Below are 13717 nucleotides of genomic sequence, written 5' to 3'. Positions count from 1 at the left end.
GTATTGAGAGCATTGGCCTATTACCATGTAGTGAATTATGGACCTGACTGTTTTCTTTATTATGCCTATTAACCTAGTACTCTTCCGTGGCCGTCGTTTCTATACAAAGCGTATTTATGGCTAGCCTTTGTCCTTTTCTTCGCCTAGCACTGTTCTTCTGCAATTTAGTGCTTGGTACTGATGCAATATGTGATTGCGTGCATATTCTGTAAACGGATTTAGCAACGTTGATCTCAAAAGGAAACCAATTTGAATATCATCAATAATATTTTTGTTCATAACGGATTGAAAGGTCTGAAATGACTTCTTTTGCCTCATCAATATTGATTCCTTGAACAGTCTAAGATGGCATGACTTGAAACTGTAATTTTATTGTTTATTTGATCGACATCCCTAGCTTACAAGTTGCTAGATGATGTTAGGGAATAAAAGCGACAAAACCCTTTCCATAATCATAAGAAATGCCTGCCGAAGTAGAGTCGACTATACGATTCCGACTATATCATAAGCATGCGTTTATGAATTATTATCAAATGGTGATGACACCAGGTGTTCGCGAAAAGGTGAAACCGTGGGTTTTATATGCATAAACACATGCAAAGGCAAGTGAATTGTTCACCTGATGATTGTGGGACACGTGAATATGGGAAATTGCATCAGACATAAATTTCGTCGTTCAGTGTCAAAACCATATTGCTCCCCATAGGCCGCCATTGTTAATTATTAATCATCATGATACCAATTATTCATCATTGATCATTGTTTGTCATTGTTCCTAAATGTTAACTATCGTTTGTCGTTTTTAATCCTTGGTCATCATCGTTGATCAGCGGTCATCATTGTTAACCCTTGTTTATAACTGTTTATAACATTACCTATTTAACACACTCACACTCAAACACACACACACACACACACCAAAAAACAACAACATACACACACGCACTCTCTCTCTAACATTCACACACACACACACAACATACACACACACTCTCTCTCACATTCACACATACACACACACAAACACAAGTGTACACATACACTGACACACACAAATACACAGATACATTAAAAAGTTAGGACTATATAGGCCAAATGAAAATAAACTGCATAAGTATTCAACATTTTGTCAGCCCACCTCTCCGGCAAACGTTATCCTCGAGTCAGAGACAGTGATTGAGTGTGTTGGTGAGTGACTGAGTGAGCGAGCTGGTCCTAACGCAGCTTTGAACCATGACGTGTCCTAGCTCACTGTTCCAGGTAAGCCCAAAGTGAAGCAGGTTATACGTGTTTTCCAAAGACAAGCCGTTGAACCCGTACTGGTGCAGCCACGTCAAGGAGTAGGTTCTGATCCAACACTAGCGTTGTCCACACAGTAACCAGTGCATGATTCTACGTTTTATTTACACGTTGCTTCACTAACCACATCACTGAAAAGCTTTAAACAGCCGCATTGGAGTTATCACAAACATTTGGAAATCGTAACTGGTTCTGGAACATTTGCTTTGGCATAACCAGCAGGGTTCATTATTACTGCAGGAGTGAGTGAGTGAGTTAAATTTTAAGTCGCATCGGCATTATTTCATCCATTTAGCGACGGGACTAAGTTAATATACTCACAATTGAGTCATTTATGCAAAGTTTAATTTAAAAACATTATGAAACATTTGATTGGTTGGTTGGTTGGATGGTTGTTTTACGTCGCACTCAGCAATATTCCAGCTATATGACGGCGGTCTGTAAATAATCGAGTCTGGACCAGACAATCCAGTGATTGACATCATGAGCATTGATCCACGCAATCGGGATCGATGATATGCATCAACCGAGTCAGCGAGCCTGACCACCCGATCCTGTTAGTCGCCTTTTACGACAAGCATAGTCGCCTTTTACGGCAAGCATGGGTTGCTGATGAAACATTTTGAGCATAGCAATAACCATCACAGCAGTAGGGTTAAATCAAAGAAGACTCCTTGCCATGCTGTTCTCTTGTTTCAACTAGCTTCAGCTGTGTGACGCCTAGAGTATTACATTGCATGCTTGCCGACATTGAGAACATCAATCTTAAAAACCACGAAGACCTAAAGGCTAAGCTTACAGGCCGGGATTGAGTAGTTCAGAGAGTTGGGTTAAAGCCGCTTTTAACAGTTTTTCAGTCATATCACGGCGTGTGTGTACATGTATGTGTTGATTAATGCTGCACTCAGCACTAATCAAGCTATATGACAGCGGTCGGTATGCAATCGAGTCTGGACCAGACAATCCACTGATTACGGGCAATGCGATTTGATGACACGCTATTAGCCAAGTCACCAAGCCTAACCACCCGATCCATTACGTTGCCTGTTATGACAAGCACAGGTTTCTTGGGAACAATTCTAACACGAAATCACTTGGTACATTTACGTGTGAAGTGTTGAACGCCGTACTCTGCACTAATCAAGCTATATGACAGCGGCCTATGCCCGTGGAGACCCGGGGTAGAATAGGTCTTCGGCAACCCATGCTTGCCGTAAAAGGCGACTATGCTTGTCGTCAGAGGCAACACACGGGATCGGGTGGTCAGGCACGCTGACTTGGCTGATGCATGTCATCGTATCCCAATTTCGTGGATCTATGCTCATGATATCAATCACTGGATTGTCTGGTCCAAACTCGATTATTTACGGACCGTCGTCATAAAGCTGGGATATTGCTGAGTGCGGCGTAATACAACAAGCCAACCAACCAATCTTCATTGGCCTGACAGGTAGAGGTATGTAAACAATGAGTGATCAAGAAGCAATAGAATGATTCAACATCATCCATGTCATGACAGGGACAGACAATAGACTTGCCTGAATCTAACTGTTCTATTGTAGACTTGCCTGAATCTAACTGACCCGTGAAGATTCCGGGGTAGAATAGGTCTTCAGCAGCCCATGCTCGCCGTAAAAGGCGACTATGCTTGTCGTTAAAGGCGACTAAAGGGATCGGGTGGTCAGGCTCGCTGACTTGGTTGATGCATGTCATCGATCCCAATTGCGTGGATAGATGCTCATGATTTTAATCACTGGATTGTCTGGTCCAGACTCGATTATTTACAGACCGCCGACATATAGCTTAAATAATTCCGAGTGCGACGTAACAACAAACAAACTGTAAACAAACGAGTCTGGATTAGACGATCTGGTGATTGTGGGCAATGGGGTACGATGACACGCAGTTGACCATGTCACCGAGCCTGACCACCCCATCCATTAAGCCGCTTGACCAGCATAGATTACTGCATGGGGACCAAGTCACGGGGTTAATTCTAAGACGGAATCACCTGGCGTGTCTCGATAACAGCATGGCGAAGAAATCCCCAAATGACGTAGGTCTAAGATGTGTATACTTGTGAAACCCATGAACTCGAATCAAATACATACGGACCAATCTCAATTTGGGATTCGAACAACCATCTGCAGATCCTGTCACAAAGCGAAATCCTCTTTACAGCGATACAACTGAACACGAACAAGCCGACAAGGTATTAAACCATTAACCATTATCTTCATAGCGCCCAAAGAGTTAAGCTGAGGGTTCGGAAGCCCCTGATTACGACAAGGAGACGATATCCGTGGTTTCAGAAGGAGGCCTTGTAAAACCAATACGTCCTCTTATGTTCAACAAGTAGAAGACCCGGTACAGCTGCGTAATACAAGTGTATTGACCAGAGACTTGTGCCACTATCAACGAATCTCAAGCACTGACCGTGTTATTTGCCCCATAGGGTTAATTTGTTCCCGCTCTCCTGTGTGCTCTCTCTGTGTGGCGACCTTCTGCATATTGACTCTGTCTTTTCTTCCAAATTGCACACACTGCCAGGCTGAAGATGTTCGATGTTGTATGGAAGATATGAAGATGCAATGGCACGTTTTACGATTTAAAATAAATTTACTTTTTAAACCATTTGAAATGGGGGTAATGCTCCGGTAATCTGTACGCATACGTCAATGAAATGTAGTCCGGCGCTCACACATCTCGCAGTTAATTTTGTTTGAAAAAGATTTTTTTTCGGAGTTGCTGTATTGGTACTCTTCCTTCAGTTTACATAACGAACAAATAGCCCCCACCTCGCCTCCAGGCTTTGATGGGGAGGTGTACGCTGTCTCTCTGTGTGTGTTCGGTGATGCCTAGACACCTGGATTGTACATTACAACAATCCGCTGTTTCATGCTTTTTGTCACAGTCATGGTTTGACATCGTTTCTTCAGGTTGTACTATTTTTGAGAGAAACATGATCACGGGCGTGGTGCTGTCAAACCAAGGATCATCATAGGAAAGAATCTGAGATTGAAACCCACGATCAACGGATCGTGGCAGCTAGCACTGTGAACATGGTTAGCCTATAAACAATGTGGTACTTCCACTACAGGTGGAATGCCGACTGTCACGCCTTCACTGCATAAATTGAGGTAGGGTTCATATATTTCCTCTACCCTCCTCACCCTTTACAGTAACATTTGATTAACAGTAACATTTAATTAACAGTAACTCAGTTTACAGCTACACACAGTTTACAGCTACACACAGTTTACAGCTACACACCGTTTACAACACATAGTTAACAGTAACACATAGTTAACAGTAAATCAGTTTACAGCTACACACAGTGTGCAGCTACACACAGTTTACAACACATAATTAACAGTAACTCAGTTTACAGCTACACAGTTTACAACACATAGTTAACAGACAATCAGACAGACAATCCAGTGATTTACATCATGAGCCTCGATCCACGCAATTGGGATCGATGACATGCATCAACCAAGTCAGCGAGCCTGAACACCCGATCCAGTAAGTCGCCTTTTACGACAAGCATAGCCACTCTTTACGGCAAGCGTGGGTTGCTGAAGACCTATTCTACCCCGGATTCTTCACGGGTCTCAAAAAAGGTGAGGGGTACATGAACATGGGGGTAGGCAGATCACAGTTCACAGGAATGACCAGAGTCAACCAGGTACTGTCTTGATACGTTTGTGGTCTTTAACGGATACCTGGTACGCTCAGTAACGAGTATGGCCAGGGTGAGCACCAATGCACCCGCCGCCTCATTGAAGTTGTCATCAGCCTGATAACGTAATCGGGAATCCGATTCCATTCAATTATTACAGCGTCAGCACGCTGTTGCTGGTTTGCTGGTGGGTGTAGACGTCTTCGGATCTCACCCTTCAGATGATCCCACAAGTGTTCAATTGGGTTCAAGTCCGGTGAGAGTGCTGGCCACGGAAGAACGTTGACGTTGTTCGTATTCAAGAAGTCATTGGGCGAGCCTTGCAGTGTGTGGTCTAGCGTTGTCATGCTGCAAGAGTGTTTCCTGTTGCTGATGGCGAAGGAATGGACGCACCACGGGTTGAAGAACATCATCTCTGTATCGCTGGCCGTTGAGGTTGCAACAGATGCTGACAAGTCCCTTACCTATGTTTCTCTCTCTTTGTTCGACAGTTAACCATGGCATATCTTTAGTGTTATTTATTACATTTGACGTCTTAGCAACGGTTCATCGCAATTTTATACAAATTCAGCACGTGCAATGTTACAAATACCTGGAAAAGCTGTTGGGTGACTTTTGGCCACTGCACGTGCATCTTTACGGCCAACACGTTGCGTTTTGGAGATTGATTTAATTTGCAGTTCTTGGGCAACTGTTTTAAGCCTTATACCAGTTTGCTCATTTGGGAAAAATCAATTTATAAATGTATCCTTTCTTTTGCTTTAGTTTAGTTAACAATGTCATATAATTAACAGTAACATATAGTTAACAGTAAAGCATAGTTAACAGTAACATATAGTTAACAAGTAACATATAGTTGACTTTATCACTATTTTCCTTTCCTTCTAATCTCTTGTTCAAGCCGGTCCTAAATTAGCGATCCACTCCAAAACTAAACAGGCAAAGGTCATGTATTAATAATTTATTCTGGACCTAAGCTGGGGTGTTGAAGTTTAACATACTTTTGTTTGAAGCCTTTCATCGGTTCGGTGTGAACATAAAGGGGCTACACGCAACATCAGGGGATCCTGGAGTAGATGTGACAAGTTCCGACAAAGACCATAACACCAGGACCCACTGGTTTGCTCCTTATCCCTGATTATATGATTCTTGGTCTATCAGCACCATGTCGTGTTCCTTAGTTCCACCACGTGTGAACGTTTGTTTGTTGTTTAACGCCGCACTCAGCAATATTCCAGCTATATGACGGCGGTCTGTTAAATAATCGAGTCTGGACCAGATAATCCAGTGATCGACATCATGAGCATCGATCCACGCTTTTGGGATCGATGACATGTATCAACCAAGTCAGTGAGCCTGACCAACCGATCCCTTTAGTCGCCTTTTACGACAAGCATAGTCGCCATAGTTCTTCACGGGTACGTGTGAACGTCTGCGACTCGTGTCACTTTCCTCTCGTCAAAATATTTCCCTCACTCACTCTTTCCATTTCAATCTGACACGCAGTGATGTAAAAATAGTACTCATGAAAGCTGCGTTAATCCAACTTTACTCACTCACTCCTCCCACTTTTAGCTGACAATGCAATGTCACGGAAATACTCGACAAAGTTGCGTCAATCCCGCTTCACTCACTCACTCCCCCCACATTAATAAGTGAGTTGTATTTTACGCCGCTTTAATTATTATTCAATATTATAGCAATATCAAGGCGGGGGACACCAGAAATGGGCTTCAAGCATTGTATCCATATGTCGAATCGAACCCGGGTCTTCGGCGTGACGACCGAACGCTTTAACCACTCGGCTATCCCCAGGCCCACATTAAGCTGATACACTGCGATGTACAACGGAAATACTCTACAAAACTGCGTCAGTCCCACTTCACTCACTCACTCACTCACACATTATTTGGTGAATGTGATGAGATCGGCTCGTTGAAGTAGTCAGACTTTCATCATGTGTAGGCGAACTAAAGTTTTTTTTGTTTGTTTGTGTTTTGTTCAGCAATATTCCAGCTTTATGACGGCGGTCTGTAAATAATCGAGTCTGGACCAGACAATCCAGGGATTGACATCATGAGCATCGATCCACGCAATTGAGCCCGATGCATCAACCAAGTCAACGAGCCTGACCACCCGATCCCGTTAATCGCCTTTTACGACAAGCATAGTCGCCTTTTACGGCAAGCATGGGTTGCTCTGGGTGAATGATTGTTATTTTAGGCCACAGTGGCGATATTAAAGGTTTGTCATGCTAGCACAGGCACACCAGTGGTTGGCGATAGCATGAAAATATCCACGCTGCACAATGACATACACTTAGATGACACATGATTTGGCTACGTTATAGTGATTTCAGTATGTTCTTACAAAGAGTACGAAGATTTTGGAATCTCATCAGGGTGATTAGAAGAGTTAGTTAGTATGCCAGTATACGCTTCTTTCAACAATTCCTCATTTATATGACGGCATGTCTGCTTGATGTGGGAGAATCCCAAAGTGATACAGGTAGAAATAGACCTTTACCATTCTATTGGCGCTTACAAATCCTGGAAACTACACCAGGGCTAATGTGGGATTCGAACAAACAATCTAAGGGACGCAACTCTGCACAGAGAACTGCAGCATCTTCGGCGAGACGACTGAACCCCGTATGCTTGCTCCGTCAAGACCTCGGTACGAATTGGTCTTCAGCAACCCCTGCTTGTAGTAAGAGGCGACACATGGCATCGGGTTGTCAGGTTCGCTACCCTTGTTGATGCGTATCACAATTTCGCAGATGCTCATGATATCAATCAATGGATCATCTGGTCCAAAACTCGACTATTTATGGAGCGTAATCATATAGCTGAGTGCGGCGTTAAACAACAAACAAACAAAACAAACCCTGTGCTTGGCTGAATCCAGTTTCCGAATCCTTCGCGTATCTCGGCATTAGGTGAAACATTTTCCATGACTGTACACATATTGTACACATATAATCGTTTTTGATCGGGACAAATTGTCAAAAAGGAAAGCGAATGCCATCTGAAGTTCACTAAGAAGACAATATGTTAAATGAGGGTAAGACATTTAGGCAAGAAATGGGCATCCCCATGGGCACCAACTGTGCTCCCCTTCTCCTGCCCTGTTTCTTTATGCAAATAAAGCGAAATTTGTTCTATGATTGGCAAAGTCAAAACAAGGTAATTTGCCCAATCAGTTGAGCTCCAGGTGTATCCATGATCTGTTCAATAACCATGAGATATCTAATTCCTGTCACTGATTTACCCACCAGAACGAGAAATACCCACACCACGAGGCCTAAGAGACCGCCTCACCTGTTTCATATTCAGATTTATGCATAAAGATTCAGAGTAACAAAACACTCTCCACAAGACTGTATGACAAATGGGATGACTCCAACTTTCCAAGAGTTAACTTTCCCTTTATGTCGAGCAATATTCCTGCAGCTCCAGTCTTGGTGTCTACATTTCACAACTTTTGAGGTGTACTCGAGCATGCTCTTGCTCAGACGTTGTTTGATGACGCTAACAGCATTCAGCATCGATTCTTTTGGCAGAACATATTTCTGAAGAATATGGAATGTGTTTTGTCTTTTTTATTCACAAAAGTTTCGCAGGACAGGTGACTATTTATAACTATAAAACCGTTACTGGTATATTCAATATCGTTTTCTCTAGTTACTGTCGGTAAAACCAAGCAAAATAGTAGTGTAATAGGTATTGAGTAAAACTGCACGCCGCAATATCGGGACACAATTAAAAACCTTGTGATCTTCGTTCTCGCACTGGTTATTTCCAAATAAAGGATCACAGAAAGGTACACATACATAATATTGTGTAAGCCGTCCTTTGAGGCTAATTACTTTCATCACACATATTGGGATTGAAGACCACAACGACCGAACACATTCAGGTGGAATGGATTTCCGTGAACCGTTCGATGCCCGATGTAATCAAACGTACAGGAGCCCGAATCCTTCTTTTGATGTACAACCAAACATTTTCGATGACATTAATATCAGGAGGCTGAACTGGCCAGATTATGCATGGGACTTGATTACTTTCTTTAGATTCATGGATGACCCGCGCACGATGCACTGAGATGGTATCAACTTGAAATAAATAATTCTACCCTCCATTTGCAATAACAGGCCATGGAGTGCTCTCTGGGCGATATTGGATATCGGTATGTGTATGTCCATCTGCAGACGCTGGAGTGACAACCCATTCCAGCAAATGAAAAAAACCATATGATATGTACTGTTACTCTGTGCTTGTTTTTTTCCGGACACTAAATCAACTCGCCACCATCAGGACGAAATTACACTTAACAAATATCTTATCCTGCATTTTTCGATTAATATCCTGAACCACAATTTCTTCTCTTAAAACCTGACGTTCAAAAGCATGTGAATGAAAATAATGACAGCAATTCGATGCAATCATACAACTGTATTCTTGACATGGGACGGCAATTTGGCAATTTTCACATGGTTTTGGTTTGGTTTGTTGTTTAACGCCGCACTCAGCAATATTCCAGCTATATGACGGCGGCGGCGGTCTGTAAATAATCGAGTCTGGACCAGACAATCCAGTGATTGACAACATGAGCATCGATCCACGCAATTGGGACCGATGACATGCATCAACCAAGTCACCGAGCCTGACCATCCGATCCCGTTAGTCGCCTCTTACGACAAGCATAGTCACCTTTTACGGCAAGCATGGGTTGCTGAAGACCTATTCTACCCCGGATCTTCACGGGCCACTTTTCACATGGGAAATTGTTGTTTATGAATGTCCACTCTTGGGCATTGTAACGGCCTGCGCAGGTGTCCCCAAACTTGTGAGGTGTCTAGAACCCCATTGCTGCACCTTAAATATGTAAAAGAAAAGGTTTAGGTTATAAAATGTTATCAACTTGAAGCCAATTGACAGATGGTGTGACGGTTGGTTTGTTGTAAAACGTCGAACTCAGCAATATTCCAGCTATATCACGCTGGTCTGTAAATAATCGAGTCTGGACCAGACAATCCAGTGATTGATATCATGAGCATCGATCCACGCAATTGGGATCGATGACTTGCACCACCAAGTCATCGAGCCTGACCACCCGATCACGTTAGTCGCCTTTTACGACAAGCATTGGGTGCATGAAGAGAGAGAGAAGGCCCAAGGTAGCTTGAGAACAGACACAGTTAGGGGAGTGCGATTGACAATTGGAGGTGATTTGCGATTAAGAAACATCTACTACATGATAATTATCATCATATAATTTTATTAGTTTTTCTTTTGGATGAAAATGTGTTGATGTAATGTACTCAGGATCGTTTATCATGCTTATCAGATAGTCACACATGCACACACAAAGGACATGCATGCGAAATGAATGGTTTGTTTGTTTGTTGTGTAATGCCGCACTCAGCAATATTCCAGCTATATGACGGCGGTCTGTAAATAATCGAGTCTGTACCAGACAGTCAAGTGATTGACATCAAGAGCATCGATCCACGCAATTGGAATACGATGACATGCATCAACCAAGTCAGCGAGCCTGACCACCCGATCCGGTTACCAAATGCATGAGACAGGGTACAAAGCATAAGGCAATGAGAAGTAGCACATAGGTTAATTGACTACACTCACCATTACTCAGGTTACTGCAACTTAAACAGTATCAAAGTTAATGTACGGGAAAGTGTAGTCCAGGCGCACCATGCTTGTTATAGATGGTCAGTTTGTCACGGAGTGAGATAAAATTTGTCATGGAAGTCGAGTGGACAGATCTTGGCTCAGACCAGGTGAGGTTAGCCCTCGGGCGTTTTCCTTATCTTTCCTGAAGTGGATGATCCAAGATAGATTTGTCCCGTGTATTTATTTGATATTTGGCATTGAAATTATGTTTTCTTGAATCTTTGAAAGTGGATTTCGGAAATGAAAGATTTTTTTTATCTTTGAATGTGGATTTTCGTAAACAATGTTTATTTCTTTAATCCTTGACTATGAATTTTGTAAATAAAAGTTTATCTTATTTGATCTTTGAATGTGATTTTTTTGTAAATAATAAAGTGTCCCGATATATATCCATTAATGCATACACGTTACAGTTATATTTGTGAATTCTCTCCGAATCCAATCCATACTCTTGCCATTTCTGTACAAAAACACATAGTTTGTCAATGAAACAGATAACGAAACGTTTTATTATTTCTCCATGTCAGAATGACGAGATCTGATTGGTCCACGTGATCTTGATAAATACTTTGTATCCGGCCTGCCAGGGAATTAAATTTCTGAGAATAAATCCCTTATACCCCGCCACGAGGAAAACATACTGCACGTTGATTTCTCAGCTTATACCCTGCATTGAAGCAAAAAGCCTCAGGCTATTTCCGGATTAAAAAAGGTCACGTGACTTATAGCAGATCAAAACATATCAGTAAGATGAATTTGCTGCACAGTATCACTCGAGGTACATCAGATTTTATGCGTCCCTCGTAAGGTTTTAGACACATCGCCTCCGGCTCGTGGTATAAAACCTAACGTGGGGCGCATAAAATCCTATGTACCCCTCGTGATCTTGCCACAACTTAGATTGTGTTTGTTATACGTGCGTACGGCGTTTTATCAGCTATAATGTATGGGAACGCGCCGGGAAATTCTTGTTTTCCCAAAATCTCACAAGAAGGTAGCTCGAAAGACTAATTAACAAGGCGACTGGATGCCCCTGTGCCGCCATTGTTTTTTGGGAAAAGAAACATTACTTCCAACAGGTTGTGTAAACGTATCGTCATATTAAGTACATTGCTTTTGGTTAAAATATCGAAGGATAAGTACAACCATCTCTCTGGGACCTCTCCAAACCGTGCAAAAGAAGATTGGTCAATAAACGCTTTACTGCATGATATGGCTCCAGACTTCAACAAATAAAGACGTATGGTGCCCGGTATTATACAACTCCTTATTGGGTTCATAAAGAAGGTAGGAAAGTCTGGCAGAGCCACATCCAATCAGTCTGGGGATGACAGTAAGGTTATAACAATAATTTGTGTGTCCTACTCTCCACGGACGAAAAATTGAGTGTAAATCCGTGCTGTGTCCTGTGATGCACGTTGTGTGTTAATGTCCGCGACAGTCGGAGTATCAATCGTGTGTTATATGATCTACGTAGTGCGTATTATCCGGTAGAAGCAGGGTATGACAGCCAAACGTTGCGAGTTATATCTGATTTGGTTGGTTGGTTGGTTTGTTGTTTAACGCCGCACTATATATATGACGGCGGTCTGTAAATGATCGAGTCTGGACAATACAAGATTAATATCATGAGCATCGATCCATGCAATTGGGATCGATGACATGCATTAACCAAGTCAGCGAGCCTGACAATCCGATCCAGTCAGTCGCCTTTTACTACAAGCATAGTCACCTTTTACGGCAAACATGGGTTGCTGAAGACCTCTTCTACCCCGTAATCTTCACGGGTCGAGTTATATCTGAGACAGTCAGTTGTTATGTCCTGACTGTGATTGACGATACAACACACCGTGGATAACAAAACACAAGGTAGACTATAATACACTGATTTTCGCGGATATAGTGAGTGAGTTAAGTTTTAAGTCACATCGGAAAAAATTCAGCCATATCGTGACTATCAAGATTAAAGATTATAAATACTTTGAAACGTATAAAAACCTGCCAACGACGGGCAGTAAAAAAACTAGACATATCACAGAGAAATATTTAAAACTAGTATTGAATCATAAAATGGATATTACGATACATAACAATACATTATAAAAAGAGGCTATTGTTCTCCAACAACTGAAGGTAGATCACCATACTTTGGTTGGTTTGTTGTTTAACGCCACACTCAGCAATATTTCAGCTATATGACGGCGGTCTGTAAATAATCGAGTCTGGACCAGACAATCCAGTGATTGACAACAAGATCACCATACTGGTAGCAAAAGTATTGTAAGTACCCATGGTCCCCAGATCACCATACTGGGGACCATGGGGACTTACAATACCTTTGCTACCTGCATGGGCCCCAGCTGGATTAACATCATCCCTTCAGGTGTTGGCGATTATGAACACATTCAGCCGTATTAAAACAAGAGTTTTTGATTGGTTTGTTGTTTAACGCCGCACTCAGCAATATTCCAGCTAAACGACGGCGGTCTGTAAATAATCGAATCTGGACCAGACAATCCAGTGATTTATATCATGAGCATCGATCCACCCAATTGGATCAACCATGTCAGCGAGCCTGACCACCCGATCCCGTTAGTCGCCTCTTACGACAAGCATGGGTTGCTGAAGACCTATTCTACCCCGGAATCTTCACGGGTCTACAGATATTCTTCGGTTAAATGATGTGGTGAGAATAAATCTACTTTGAATGACGTGGTCTTACATACCCTCTCCAGGGGACAAAGGGTTTTATACTACTTCAACCCCCTTCGAGAATACAACCACTAACAATCTCAGTTATCACATTTATTCATCCAATTATAAAAAAACCCACAATATTATATACACCACTTTTTAATCAAAATTTATTGAACAATTCAATTTCTTTTAAAAAACCAATACCAATAACTAAATGAGAACTGATATTAAAAAGATCCTTCATAGATGTAACCTTGAAATATTTATCCCTTATGATGGAAAAATCAACACAGTCAAGCAGGACATGATTGACCGTGATTCTCTCATCACAAGGGATGCA

The sequence above is a fragment of the Haliotis rufescens genome, unplaced genomic scaffold (genome assembly GCF_023055435.1).
Source record: "Haliotis rufescens isolate VD_foot unplaced genomic scaffold, xgHalRufe1.0.p SCAF_12, whole genome shotgun sequence".
Classification (NCBI taxonomy): Eukaryota; Metazoa; Mollusca; class Gastropoda; order Lepetellida; family Haliotidae; genus Haliotis; species Haliotis rufescens.
The sequence above is the reverse complement of the archived record's forward strand: the minus strand, read 5'-3'. Positions refer to the sequence as shown.